This window comes from Silene latifolia, chromosome 11, assembly GCF_048544455.1.
Source record: "Silene latifolia isolate original U9 population chromosome 11, ASM4854445v1, whole genome shotgun sequence".
Classification (NCBI taxonomy): domain Eukaryota; kingdom Viridiplantae; phylum Streptophyta; class Magnoliopsida; order Caryophyllales; family Caryophyllaceae; genus Silene; species Silene latifolia.
The window spans coordinates 180,839,621-180,853,379 of NC_133536.1; the positions used below are offsets into that span (position 1 = coordinate 180,839,621).

At 38.6% G+C, this 13,759-nt stretch overlaps 1 non-coding gene across 1 annotated transcript; it reads left to right on the forward strand.

Annotated features, from left to right (window-relative positions):
• Positions 1–13,315: 13,315 nt before the first annotated feature.
• Positions 13,316–13,421, forward strand: LOC141616012 (small nucleolar RNA R71). The gene has a single exon (XR_012530392.1). It is a non-coding gene; the product is annotated as a small nucleolar RNA R71 (small nucleolar RNA).
• Positions 13,422–13,759: the final 338 nt, after the last annotated feature.

Genomic DNA, 13,759 nt, shown 5'->3' on the forward strand with positions numbered 1-13,759 from the left:
CATAGGGGATCGATTTCATGTGTTCAATATCCTTAGGCTCAGTAGGACACTGTGACTTACTCAAAGTGATCCCACTGCCCATAGGTAGAAAACCTCTCTTGGAGTTTTTCATATTGAATCGGTCAAGAATCTTATCGATATAGGCTTCTTGACTCAATGCTAATATCCTTTTGGATCCATCCCTATAGATCCGAATACCCAAGATGCGCTGAGCTTCTCCCAAATCATTCATTTGGAAGTGATTTCCTAACCACTTCTTGACAGAAGCAAGCATATCTACGTCATTCCCAATGAGTAATATGTCGTCCACATAAAGAAGTAAGAAAACAACTTTACTCCCACTAAACTTCATGTATAAACATGGTTCCTCAACACTTCGAGAAAAATCATTCTGTTTAATAACATGATCAAAACGATGATTCCAACTCCTTGACGCTTGCTTAAGACCATAAATGGATCTCTTAAGTTTGCATACTTTATTAGAATTTTTAGGATCCACAAAACCCTCAGGTTGTGTCATGAACACTTCCTCTTCCAGAAACCCGTTCAGGAAAGCGGGTTTGACATCCATTTGCCATATCTCATAATCATGAAATGCAGCAATCGCTAACATTATCCGAACAGATCTAAGCATAGCAACTGGTGCAAAAGTTTCATCATAGTGTAAACCATGAACCTGAGTGAAACCTTTTGCAACCAATCTAGCTTTGTAGACATCTTTATGTCCATCCATGCCGATTTTAATCTTGAATATCCACTTACACTGAAGAGGTCAAACATCTTTAGGTAAGTCAACCAGGTCCCACACCTGATTATCGTACATGGAATCCATTTCGGATTGCATGGCTTCGAGCCATAGCTTAGAGTCAGAACTCGTAATAGCTGCTTTATAGGTCTTTGGTTCATCACTTTCTAAAAGTAAAACCTCATAGTCACCATCTTCCTCGATAATACCAAGGTATCTATCAGGCTGGCGACTAACCCTTTCTGACCTCCTAGGTTCAACAGGAACAATAACCGATTCTGACGTAGAAGGAACATCTTCCTGCACTGTCACATCAGTTTGTGGCTCTTGAACTTCATCAAGTTCAAATTTTCTCCCACTCTGTCTTCAAGAAATAAACTCTTTTTCTAGAAAGACAGCTTCACTAGCAACAAACACTTTACTCTCGCTACTATTATAGAAGTAATATCCACAAGTTTACTTACGGTAGCCTACAAAAATACATTTTTCAGAACGAGGCGCAAGCTTATCGTCAGACTTGCTCTTGACATAAGCATCACAACCCCATACTTTTATGTATCGCAGATTCGGGACTTTTCCTTTCCATATCTCATATGGAGTTTTGTCAGTTGCTTTAGTGAGACTTTTATTAAGTGATTGTACAGCAGATAAAATGGCAAAACCCCAGAATGACTTAGGTAACTCTGTTTGACTCATCATCGATCGAGCCATATCTAATAAAGTTTGATTCCTCCTTTCAGCCACACCATTTAATTGTGGTGTGCCAGGAGGAGTTAACTGAGATACAATACCGCAGTTTTTAAGGTGATCTTTAAAGTCATTGCTTAAATATTCCCCACCACGATCTGATCGTAATGCGTTAATCTTCTTATTTAATTGGTTTTCTACTTCATTCTGAAACTCTTTGAACTTATCAAAAGCTTCACTTTTATACCTCATTAAGTAGATATACCCATATCTACTCATGTCATCGGTAAAAGTAATGAATTAGTCATAATTACCTCTAGCAGTGACTGTCATTGGACCGCATACATCGGTATGTGTTAAACCCAACAACTCACTAGCTCGAGATCCCTTTCCTAGAAAAGGTGAACGAGTCATCTTGCCAAGTAGACAAGATTCTCATGTACCAAATGATTCGAAATCAAAAGGTTTAATTACACCAGTCGACACTAGTCTTTTAATGCGCTTCTCGTTGATGTGTCCTAATCGACGATGCCATAAATAAGATTGATCAGGATCACCTGTTTTGAGTCTTTTACTATCTAAATGATAAACATCGTTACAAGTATCTAGAATATAAATTCCATTGATCAAAATAGCTTGGCTATATACAATCCCATTAAGGGAAAAAGTACAACACTTGTCTTTAATTACAAAAGAAAACCCTTCAGTGTCTAACACGGATACGGATATTATATTTCTAGATAGCGTTGGTACAAAATAACAATTATTAAGATGCAACTGCATTCCTGAAGCTAAACTAAGTACATAAGTTCCTACTGAGACGACACCTACTTTAGACCCGTTTCCCATTCGGAGATCGACATCACCCTTGTTTAGCTTTTTAATGCTTTTTAGGCCCTGCAAATGATTACACAAGTGAGAACCACAACCAATATCTAATACCCAAGTTGTATATGAAGCATAATTTATGTCTATCATAAAAGATTCGGTTGAGAAATTACATGTCGGCTTCACAATGCCAGCTTTCATGTCATCCAGGTACTTTGTACAATTACGTCTCCAATGTCCCTTGTTATTACAATAATTACAAGTATCTTTAAGAGGATTACCCTTTATAGGTTTCGGCTTGGTAGAGCAATTCGCAATTGCTTTACCTTTGCCCTCCACCTGAACGGGCTTCTTATCTGCGTTCCTCTTAAACTGCTTCTTCCCCTTCACGTTAATTGCAAGCACATCTTTCCTCGTGCTCCCACTCAATCCCATGTCCTTCTCTGCTTATACAGGCAGAGAATGGAGCTCATGTAAACTCTTTTTCATGTTCGGCATATTGTAATTTACCCTAAATTGGGTAAATCCCTTAACGTGCGAGAGAGAGTGGGGCACTCGGTCCACCACTAGTTTTTCAGGGATCTTACATCCCAACCCCTCTAAAGTTTACACGTACTCAATCATTTTAAGTACGTGTGAACTTACAGGTTGACCATCTTTGAGGTTAGCCTCAAAGAAACGAATCATGTGTCATCTTGAATTATCCTCGGGGCTTGAGAAAACATAGTAGAAAGCCTAGAGAATACTTCATGTGCATCGCGAAACTTGACACATTGCCTTTGTAAAGCAGGATCCATTGAAAAAATCAAAACATTTTTTATTGCAGCGGATTCCTTTTGATAATTTGAAAAAGCCTCCCTTACATCGGCAGTGGCCCTAGTACTAGGCAAATGGGGAGAGGGATCGACAAGGTAGCGTAATTTGCCATCACATGCGGCAGCTAATCGAAGTTGTTCCTCCCAATCTTTAAAATTACTACCGTCGGCTTTTAAAACATATTTGTCCATGAAAGAACGTAGCCATGAATACCAACTTCTACCTATGGCCATATTAGGAAAAATTACATTATTATAATGAAAAAAAAAACATTCATCCAAATGAATAATAAAATGCATTATGTAAAATGACATGCCAAATCGTCTAACTTACCAACAACGATCATTTGAGCTTGCTTTGACGGAATTTTTACCAATAAAAATTCATAATCAATTCTTAAAAAAATTTTAAGACTCACTCATAATACTAATCTGGTCTAATATCAAAATAATTATTCTCAACAACTATCTTGAATTTATATGGGAATTAAAACACAATTATGATAAAAATGATATAATAATTCACAATTATCATACAAAAATTCCATTTAATTTAAAAATTTATAGAAAAATAAATTTCAAAGCCATGAACATTCTGGTCTTACACCAAAAATGTCATGCAAGTGAAAATTTTTAGTTTTAAAATTTATTTAAAGCGATTTCACAATATAATCGGTAAAGCGACAATTTTTACGATTTAATTCTAAATCAAACCATAAAAATTGAAATGACTTAAAATAAAATTTTCTACATTTTGGAACAATTTCCAGGAGCTAGAAATTCAAAAATTTCGAGCCCTAAAATTAAATCAATATTTATTTGCAAAATAACCATTATTTACCAATTTTTATCAAATAAAAATAAATAAACTACCTAAATTAATCACATTAATTTAATGTTTCTATTTTTCTCATAAATAGAACATGCATGTGGTTATTTCTAAATAAATATGCATAAAATTAACATGAAATTAATTTTAATTAACTCTTAATTAATTTTAATGCATTTTTACTCAATTTTATACCATTTTAAGTTATAAAAAGTGGAAAAATTTAACAAAAATCAAATTTTTGTCCCATATCATCCTAAGACCAGATTATTTACATGCAAGACCATATTATTTGATAAAACAAATTTTAGTAACATAATATCAATTTTATCAATTTATCTCATAAATTACTAAAATCGTCTTAAGACAACATGGATGTATTTAACAATGCTCTTATACCACTTGTTAGTCATTTAGACTAAATAATAGTCATCTTATGATATCAAAATTACATACTAATTTTGTTTAGTCTAAATCTACATGCATGCATAAAAAGAGATGGTATAAAACCATCTCAAGACAAGAATTCCTTACATTGTTATAAGGCAAAAATTGGACACAACTCAAGGACTCCTTCCTAGATGTTGTTCTTGAGCTAATCCAACAATGATAATCCTCCAACACCTTAATTCCCAATGTAGGTAATCTCCTAAGGTGGCACCCAAGACTAACCCAAAATACTACTAAAATACTAACTAGGTAAATGTAGTAGTAACCTTGTTTTTTTGTATATTTGATATTAGTTAATTTTATATGTGTTTTTGGATGAAAAAGATGAATAAAACAAGAAAGAAAAAATGGTCTTTTATGGAGGAGAAGCAACCGAAATTTTATAGCCTCAAAGACCAAGTTTTTCTTCAAATTTTTCCTCTTATGAAATGGGAGAATAGTTGGGTATTTATAGCCATGCAAATGTAAACAATTCACATAAAAAAGATAGTGGGAAATGCCTACCTTTTCCACTCACAATGAGTGTATTAGTAGTGTATACAAAATTTGTCCAAATGGTCCCCTCCGGGTCTATTTCGATTTTCGACATTTGCCCCACAAATGCTTATAAGTCTTATATTTATTTATCAAACATAATTAAATATTAATTTGATTATTTAACAATTAAACAATACAAATTAACAACCAATGACTACTTAACTATTAAGTAATCATAAGGCTATTTTATCAACATACAATGTATCAATATTACCCATTTAGCTAATTTTACAACCTCTTGTAAAATTTAATAGCTAAATAATTCCACCTCAAAACATATACACATATCGTATAAAATTAATTAATTAACAATTAATTAATAAATTCTAATTATTTATTATTTAAATATCACATAATTAAATAATAAATCTCCTTGTCCCGAATTTGTAACCCGTCATCAAATAATACATTTACGTGACTAATTAAAAGTCAAATAATACAAGGAATTAATTATCTCGTATCTCATACAAACAATTAATTTATTCTATTTGGGCGTCATCCTATAGGTGTGACCTAAAGGGATCAGCTGATCACCGCCGTCACACGACAGTAATGTCAAACTCTAGTCAGCCAATCATTACCGATTAACGATGACCAGCTGACAAATAAATAAATAAATACCTAATATTCCTTTTACGAGATTTATTATGTAAACGCACTTATAGTGGAGGACACTACTCCAACAGATAGTGTCAGGCCTGAACTGGTAAAATTCCTTAAAAATAAATCATCTTGGTTTTCTTGGTCACATTTTGATATGACTGGAATTAGCGCTGATATAATTACTCATAAGCTCAATATTGACCCATCTTTTAAGCATGTACAGCAGAAAAGGCGCAAATTTGCAGCTGAAAGAAATACCATAATAAACGAGGAAGTAGAGAAACTCTTGGATATGGGGATGATCAGGGAAGTAATGTACCCTGAGTGGTCAAGCTAACGTAGTTGTTGTGCGAAGAAGAATGGAAAGTGGAGAGTCCGTGTAGACTACACCGACTGAACAAAGCCTGTCCTAAAGATCCATTCCCCGCCTCATATTGATGCCATGGTAGACGCAACAAAGATGCCACGAGATGCGACATTCATGGATGCTTCCAGTGGATTCAATCAAATAAAGATGCACCTGCGACCAGGAGAGTATCGCATTCATTACGAGGCCGAGGCATATCTTTGTTACACTTTGCCATGCCTTTCGGCCTGAAAAATGCAGGGGCAACGTACCAGCGCCTGGTCATCATGATGTTTAAAGACCAAATAGGTGACATCATGGAAGTATACTTAGACGACATGGTGGTGAAATCCAGAAATGTAGAAGATCATGTGAAACATGTAGAAATAGCATTTGAGATATTGCGAAAATATAACATGAAGGTAAACCCTGCAAAATGCCACTTTGGAGTCTCTGCAGGCAAATTTCATGGGTATATGGTCACAAAGAGAGGCATAAAAGCTAGCCCTGAACAGATAAAAGCTATCCTGGAACTACAGTCACCTAAATCTGTCAAGGATATCCAGAAATTGACAGGCCGGGTAGCTGCCCTGAACCGTTTCATATCAAGATCCTCTTAGAGATGCAAGACATTTTATAACCTCCTCAAAAAGAACAAACAGTTCCAATGGACGGATGAACATGAGACCGCTTTTCAGGATCTAAAATCCTATTTATCATCTCCACCCTTACTGGCTAAGCCAGAAAAGGGAGAGCCTTTGTCAGTATACCTATCTCATCACGACACAAAGATTAGCGATCCTGGTGAAAGAACAGGACGGTCAGCAACATCCAGTCTACTATGTAAGTAATAGCCTGCTAGATGCTAAGTTGAGGTATGGACTACTTGAAAAATATGTCTTAGCTTTAATTATGTCATGTACTAAATTGCGACCTTATTTTGAAAGTCACCCCATTATAGTCAGGACCAATTTGCCCATAAAATCATCATGCGTAAGCACAACTTTCGGGCGGGATGGCCAAATGGTGAGTCTGATTAGCACATACGACATCTCCTTTGAACCTAGGGCGGCGATCAAATCGCAGGCCCTAGCGGACTTTGTGGTGACTTGACCTTAACACGAATCGGACCGATAAAAGAGGTCAACCAACTAGAAAATAAAACCCCAGACCAAGAATGTACCCTATTCATAGATGGTGCATCCAACGCCAGGGGGACAGGATTAGGATTAGTACTTAAATCACCCCAGGGAGATATGATAGCATAGGCTGTAAGCTGTGAGTTCAAAGCCACGAACAACGAAGCAGAATATGAAGCTCTGATAGCAGGCTTAAAAGTATGTCTAGACCTCGGTGTTCAAAACCTAAAGGTCAAAACTGATTCACTCTTAATTGCTAATCAAATAAAGGGAATTTATACGGCTAAGGATGCAAAAATGATTTCGTATTTAGAATATGCAAAAAACCTTACCGCTAAATTTGCTTTATTTGACATAGATCAAATATCAAGAGACCGAATACCTGTGATGCTCGCCAAAGATAGGTTCAAATTTCACCACCACTGTTTTCGACAAAATACCAATTGTGCACTTATTAGAGCCAACCATCAGCAAACCTGAACAGGTCAGTCCTGTCAATCAGGACAATAACTCTTGGACTAAACCCTATTATGACTGGTTTTTCCGAGGAATACTGCCTCAGGGTAGACATGAGGCAAGGGCTTTTAAAATTAGAGCTTCAACTTATGCTATCATCAATAACACTCTGTTCAAGAGACTTCAGGCTGTACCCTACCTAAAATGTTCTGAGCCTGACGAAGCCAAACTAGTACTTCAAGAAATACACGATGGACACTGTGGCAACCACAAAGGAGGAAAGAGCCTGGCAAACAAAGTTCTCAGGACAGGCTACTACTGGCTTACATTGAGGGCTGACTGCCTAGAATACTCTTCAAAATGCGAAGCCTTCCAAATTCATGCATCAATCATACATCAGCCATCTGAACTCCTCCATTCAATCTCCGCGCCCTGGCCATTCATAAAGTGGGGCATGGATATTGTGGGAAAACTGCCCGTAGCTCTAGGACAAAAAGTATTCATGTTATCTATGACTGACTATTTCTCCAAATGGATTGAGGCTGACTCTTTCAGGCCAGTAACAGAAAGTGAAGTAATATCCTTCATCAGGACAAACATCATTTGCAGATATGGAGTCCCATCAGAAATAGTATGCGATAATGGAACTTAATTTCTGGGGAAAAGAACCCAAGCATTTTGCCAATAATGGAATATCAACCTGGTAATTTTAACCCCTGGATATCCAAAAGCCAATGGCCAGGCCGAATCAAGTAATAAGGTAGTCATAAGCTGCCTAAAAAAGAAGCTAAGAAGAAGACGAGGAAGATGCGCTGAAGAACTTCCATTAGTACTATGGGCAGACAGGACAACTCCAAAATCGCAATGTGCCAAACACCTTACTCCCTGGTGTATGGGCGTGAAGAAGTCGCTCATTCTGCGGAAGTACGGGTACCAACATCCAGATGCAGCCTGAACAATGTTGAAGCAAACAAAGACCTAATGTAAGACAACTTGGTCCTAACAGAAGAATTAAGAGACGCTGCCAAAATCAGGATGGCATCATATCAACAAGCAGTCGCCAGGACCTACAATAAAAACGTCAGGGTCAGGGTCTTTAAAGAAGGAGACCTTGTCCTACGCAAAGTATTTCCAAATAAAAAAGAAAAATCAGCAGGCAAACTGGCTCCCACATGGGAAGGCCCTTACTTAATTGATTCGATTGTTGGACAAGGAGCATACAGGCTCTAAACGCTAGAAGGGGAAATGATCCCAAGATCCTGAAATATAACTCATTTAAAATTATTCCATATGTAAAGATCAGGCTACAATCAGGTATAAATTCAATCACTACTCAACCTAACGTGCTATGTGATAAACTACATGTTTTACATGCCTTGTCTGTATTTTATATCTGTTCAACTAACCTATCTATTTACTTTTTGAATCCTGAACAATTATACATAATAAAAGATTATATGCATAAATATTCAAGATTGAGGGCTACTCTACTATATATTTCTGAAACAAAAAATCTGCACTTAACTGTGCTTGACGAGTTGGTAACCGCCACCAGATACAGTAAAGAGTCAGGACCAATCAGGCAAGAAATAATTGCCTGACCTGACTAGGTTTACTGCCACGGATTACAACCGGCTGGACGCAGCAAGACAGGTGTAAGGGTGTTCTCCCCTAAACACTTAGTCTAAAATGCCCTCTTGACAGGCCGAATACCAAGCCCTCCAGCTAGGCAGGGGACATAAGCCCTCCTAACATGCCGGTTTTCCCACCCCTTCAACCATTATAGCACAAAACTATACTTGGTTGAATTACTCATGAATAAAATAAAACAAAAATTTGCCTGCAGGTTATTCAAACAAAATGTCTGACAGGCCTAACAGGACGAAACTCACAAGCCAAGCAAAAATCAAAAGCAAAATCAGCCAAAAGAAGGCCACCATGCCTATATTAATAAAAACCTTCACCCCCTGGGGCAAAGGTGCCAAAATATTCATAAAGGCCAGGGATAGTCTCCCTGACCCAAGACAGGAAAATAAAAATATTGTTTGTCCAGGGACATCCCCCCTGGATGAGCCAAAATACCAACTGAAAAAATATATTACTGCTTCTTCTTAGAAACAGCACCTGCCTCAACACCCTGCTCCCTACTCTTTGCCGGATCAGCATCAACATCCTGCTCCCCTGGAGAGTCGACCTCCTGTTCATTTTCCATGTTATGCAGGTCAGGATACTTTGAAGCAACGAAAGCCATCTCAGCTTCAGGGTTCCATTTCGCCCTGGCCTCGACAGGCTCCGACATAGCAGCCGCCCTTCTCTTGATATAGAAGTAGAGGGAAGCATCATCCAACTTGAACTCAAAATCATCCCTCTATTGGGTGAGCTCCTCATTTCTGTCCAAGGCCTCCTGCAACAGCCGCTTGCTCGAAACTGTCTCAGTCTTAGCAGCATCTCTCTCAGCCTTCACCCTCACTAAGTCAGCATCTTTAGCAGCCAGGACAGCTCGTGCAAAATCCAGCTCAAACTTTAGCATATCATAATCTGATCTCATCAGATCAATCCTGGCCACCAAAGAAGTAGCCTGATAGGCATTATGGAAACAGGTCGCAGCACCCTGATCAAAAACAAAGAGAAAAGTATGAGTAATTTACCCTAATAATAGAAACTACCAAAACAAAACACATATAAAAATTGTTCCAACCTACCTCCCTTACGGCAACCAATGCACCAGGCAAGAGGCTGACTGAATGATCCACCGAAGCAACTGCCTGAGTAGCAGTCTCAACATGATCAAGGGTGAGCATGACATCTGATTTAGAAGCAGCGTAGTCCCTGATCTTTACCCTAGCAGCCTCCATATTGTCCACCCTGGCTCTCACTTCCCTGACCGGGGAAGAAACATCAACATCTTCAATTTTCCTTTTTTGGGCTGCTGAACTCGTTTTAGCAGGGGCAACAGGGACAACAGGCACAGCAGAGACCTTGGCAGCATCATAATGTTAAGTCAAATCAATAACAGGCTCAGCATCCTTGCTTCCCTGGGAACCTTCCTCCTTGATCTTAGCCAGCCTGGCTGAAAGGTCAGCCATACCAAACCTGGCAAGACGAATAGATGACCTTGTGGCTACAACACGAAATACTATATTAGCAATTTAAACCAAATATTATCAGGAAGACAAAGTAAAACGAAAATAAAAACTAAGACTAGACTTACTTCCTGAGGTAGTAGCACTAATGACCCCTGAAGGTTTAGTCGCCCATGGCAAAGACCGTCGGCTTTCAAACAATGAGGAAGGTGACCAACCCCAAAACAGAGAGGCCAAGACCTCTCCAAAGGAGGAATAGCAAGGAAAGCGAAAATATTGGGAGTGGGATACTCGGTTTGAACCCAATCATCAACTGCACACATAAGAGGTATGACTTATTATAATTTTCATTTTATTTTTCACTAACAAATAAAACATGCAGGGCAAAGAAAGAAACCAAAAGACTCACCAAAGAACGCAGCCTCATGATTTAAATACGCCAAGTCGGGACCCACAACTGGTCCCGACAAACATGTACCCAAAGAGCTCACCCTTATCATGGCCGTTGTCCAAGTTACTCAAAAGAGGAGTAGTAGACGCCCTGACCTTAAAACTTATACGGCCAGGACTATTTGTTTTAACAGCATAACAAACCTTCAAATCGTCAAGAGAAAAAGAAATATTGTGTTTTTTACAAAGATTCTCAATGGAACATACAACCTTCCACACCATTGGCATTAACTGATAAGATGGAACACCGATCTCCTTAATAACCTCAACCATAAAAGGAGAAAAAGGAAGCTTACAGCCTGCCATGAAAGCCCAGTCATGGATACAGAACCAACCAGGACAAGCCCAGTCGGCCCTGATAGGAGAATTCTTAGGAATCCAGACTTCAGCATCAACAAGGATGATCCCCTTATCCATCAAAATCTTCTCAAACTCAGGTTGCAAACGGTTTGCAGGAGACTGATGCTCATTTAAAGCCTTCGTAGGCTTGAATTGAAAATTACCATGGAATATTGAGATCATCTCCAATGGAGAATCACTCAGCTTATTGATTGTGGGAGATGGAGCAGCAGAAGAAGTAGGCAAAGTTTCAGAAGAAATTTCCTCAGGATTCTGAGGAGGAGGGGTTGCAGGAACCGCTGCCCTGGTAGACTTCTTTTTTGCAGCCATTATTTGAAAGATTATGGAGAATTGATTAGAGATTGAAGAAGTTGGGAATTAAGAGAACTGAAGAGAAAGATTATTAAAGAGAGAAAATAAGAAGAAATTGCTTTGGTGAGTTCAACTTAATGAAACACGCAAATATTTATAATGAAGAAGATTAGGGTTTCAGCCGCAAAGGAAGTGGATGATTATTAAGGAAGTTGCAGTAAATATAACACACGTCATCAACTGCAGTAAAATAGTTGTTATAGGAAACTGACTGGGCAAAACTTAACCGTTGGGTATTCTTCCTAAAAATAAAGTTATCTCCTCATTTTTTCTTCCTGGCACACTGCAAATAAGGAGATAAGGGGCAATTGTTAGGCCTGGAAATCCGTAGACCTTCCTGATAAGTATCTCATCTAAACCTGATTGCCAGGCTGTCAGGCTATCAGGGCACACGAAGATAGGCGCCAGGCCATGGAGAGGATAACGGTCAAAATATCAGGACGATATTAGACCATATACGCGTGTTATAAAGAAATTATATACGCAGCACTAAGTGTGAAGATTTCGCAGTAAATGCAGTAATTAAGGGAGGAATAATTAACAATTATTACTGGTAATAATAGAGAATAATCCGCATTTAATACCGTATCAAGCAGCCGTTCAGGGAAGAAGCCTATATAAAGAATACTTTGAAGATATTGGAGGCATCTCATTCACACTCAAGAAAGATCATACGTAATACATAGAGAAATATAAACATTGTTATTGTCATACAATTATTCTCCCAAATTACATAGTGAAATCCTCTCCTGACTTGGTGCCCGTGGTTTTTTCCCATTCAAGGGTTTTCCACGTACAAAATTGTTTGTCTTATTATTATTGTCGTTGTTTCATTTACAACTTTATATTGTACCCTGGCGACCTGACCAACAGACCATCTAGAGCTAGTTAACCGTACACAACTCTACCCTGACCTGATTTCACCTTGCGCAAAATCCACTCAAAACAGTTGAACCTTTGATTATTGTTGTATCCTTGATTGTTCCAATTGTTGTTGTTCCATTGATTGAATCCTTAACCAAACCCTTGGTTGGCTTGGTTTCCTTGGTAGAAGTTTTGATTACCTTGGTTCCCTTGGTTACCCTCATAATCCTGGTATGCTTGAGGTTGGTTGGCAAAGCTTTGGTTTGATTCTTGGTTATTGATGAATGAGGGCCTAGGTGGACGGTTGGAGAAATTGTTAAATGCTTGAAAAGCATTCACCTCTTGCACATTGTTCCCATCAAAGTTGTTATGATGGTTATTTGCACATACTCCATAAGTGTGACCCATCCCTCCACATGACTCACATGTTGATCTTTGCGTCACTTCCTCCATGGATGGTCCATGAGAAGTGGTAGTTTGATTTACTTGGTTCACTTGCTTCTTCTTACTCAACTCTTCAAGCTATTTGGTGACTATATCAAGCTTAGCATTAGTCTCCACATTCACTAAGAATTCGGGAGGGTGCTTGCTTCTTCTCAAGATATTCACTCTTGTGCCATAATTTGCCTCGGAGTCCACCATTTTCTTGATTAGAGTCGTGCCCTCCTCATCACCCAAATGATCGAATCCCTCTCCCGCGGAGGCATTCACCATATCTTTTGTTCTTGGCAACAAGGTTTGGAAGAAGGTTTGTGTGACATACCAATACGGAATCGCATGGTGAGGGCAACTAGCGATAAGGTCTTGATATCTATCCCATACTTCACCCAAGGATTCGCCATCCTCTTGTTGGAAAGTGTGGATCTTATTTTGAAGCATGGCGGTTTTGGAAGATGGATAGTACTTGGCCATGAATGCCTTGGCTAAAGCGTCCCAAGTTGTGAATGTGTCCGGAGGGTGAACATTTAACCATCGGTCCACCTTACCCGTCAAGGAGAATGGGAACAACATCATCCTTAGTATATCTTCGGATACCCCATTCTTTTTCATCATAGAGACTTTTCTCTTGAACTTTCTTAGATGAGCATGAGCATCTTCTTCAATTTGTCCTCCGAACAAGTCTCTTTCAATCAACCCCACTTGGACGGGGTGCATCTCAAAGTTGTTGGGAGCCAAGGTGCCGAAATTAATTGGGTCACAAGCATCATTGTGGTTA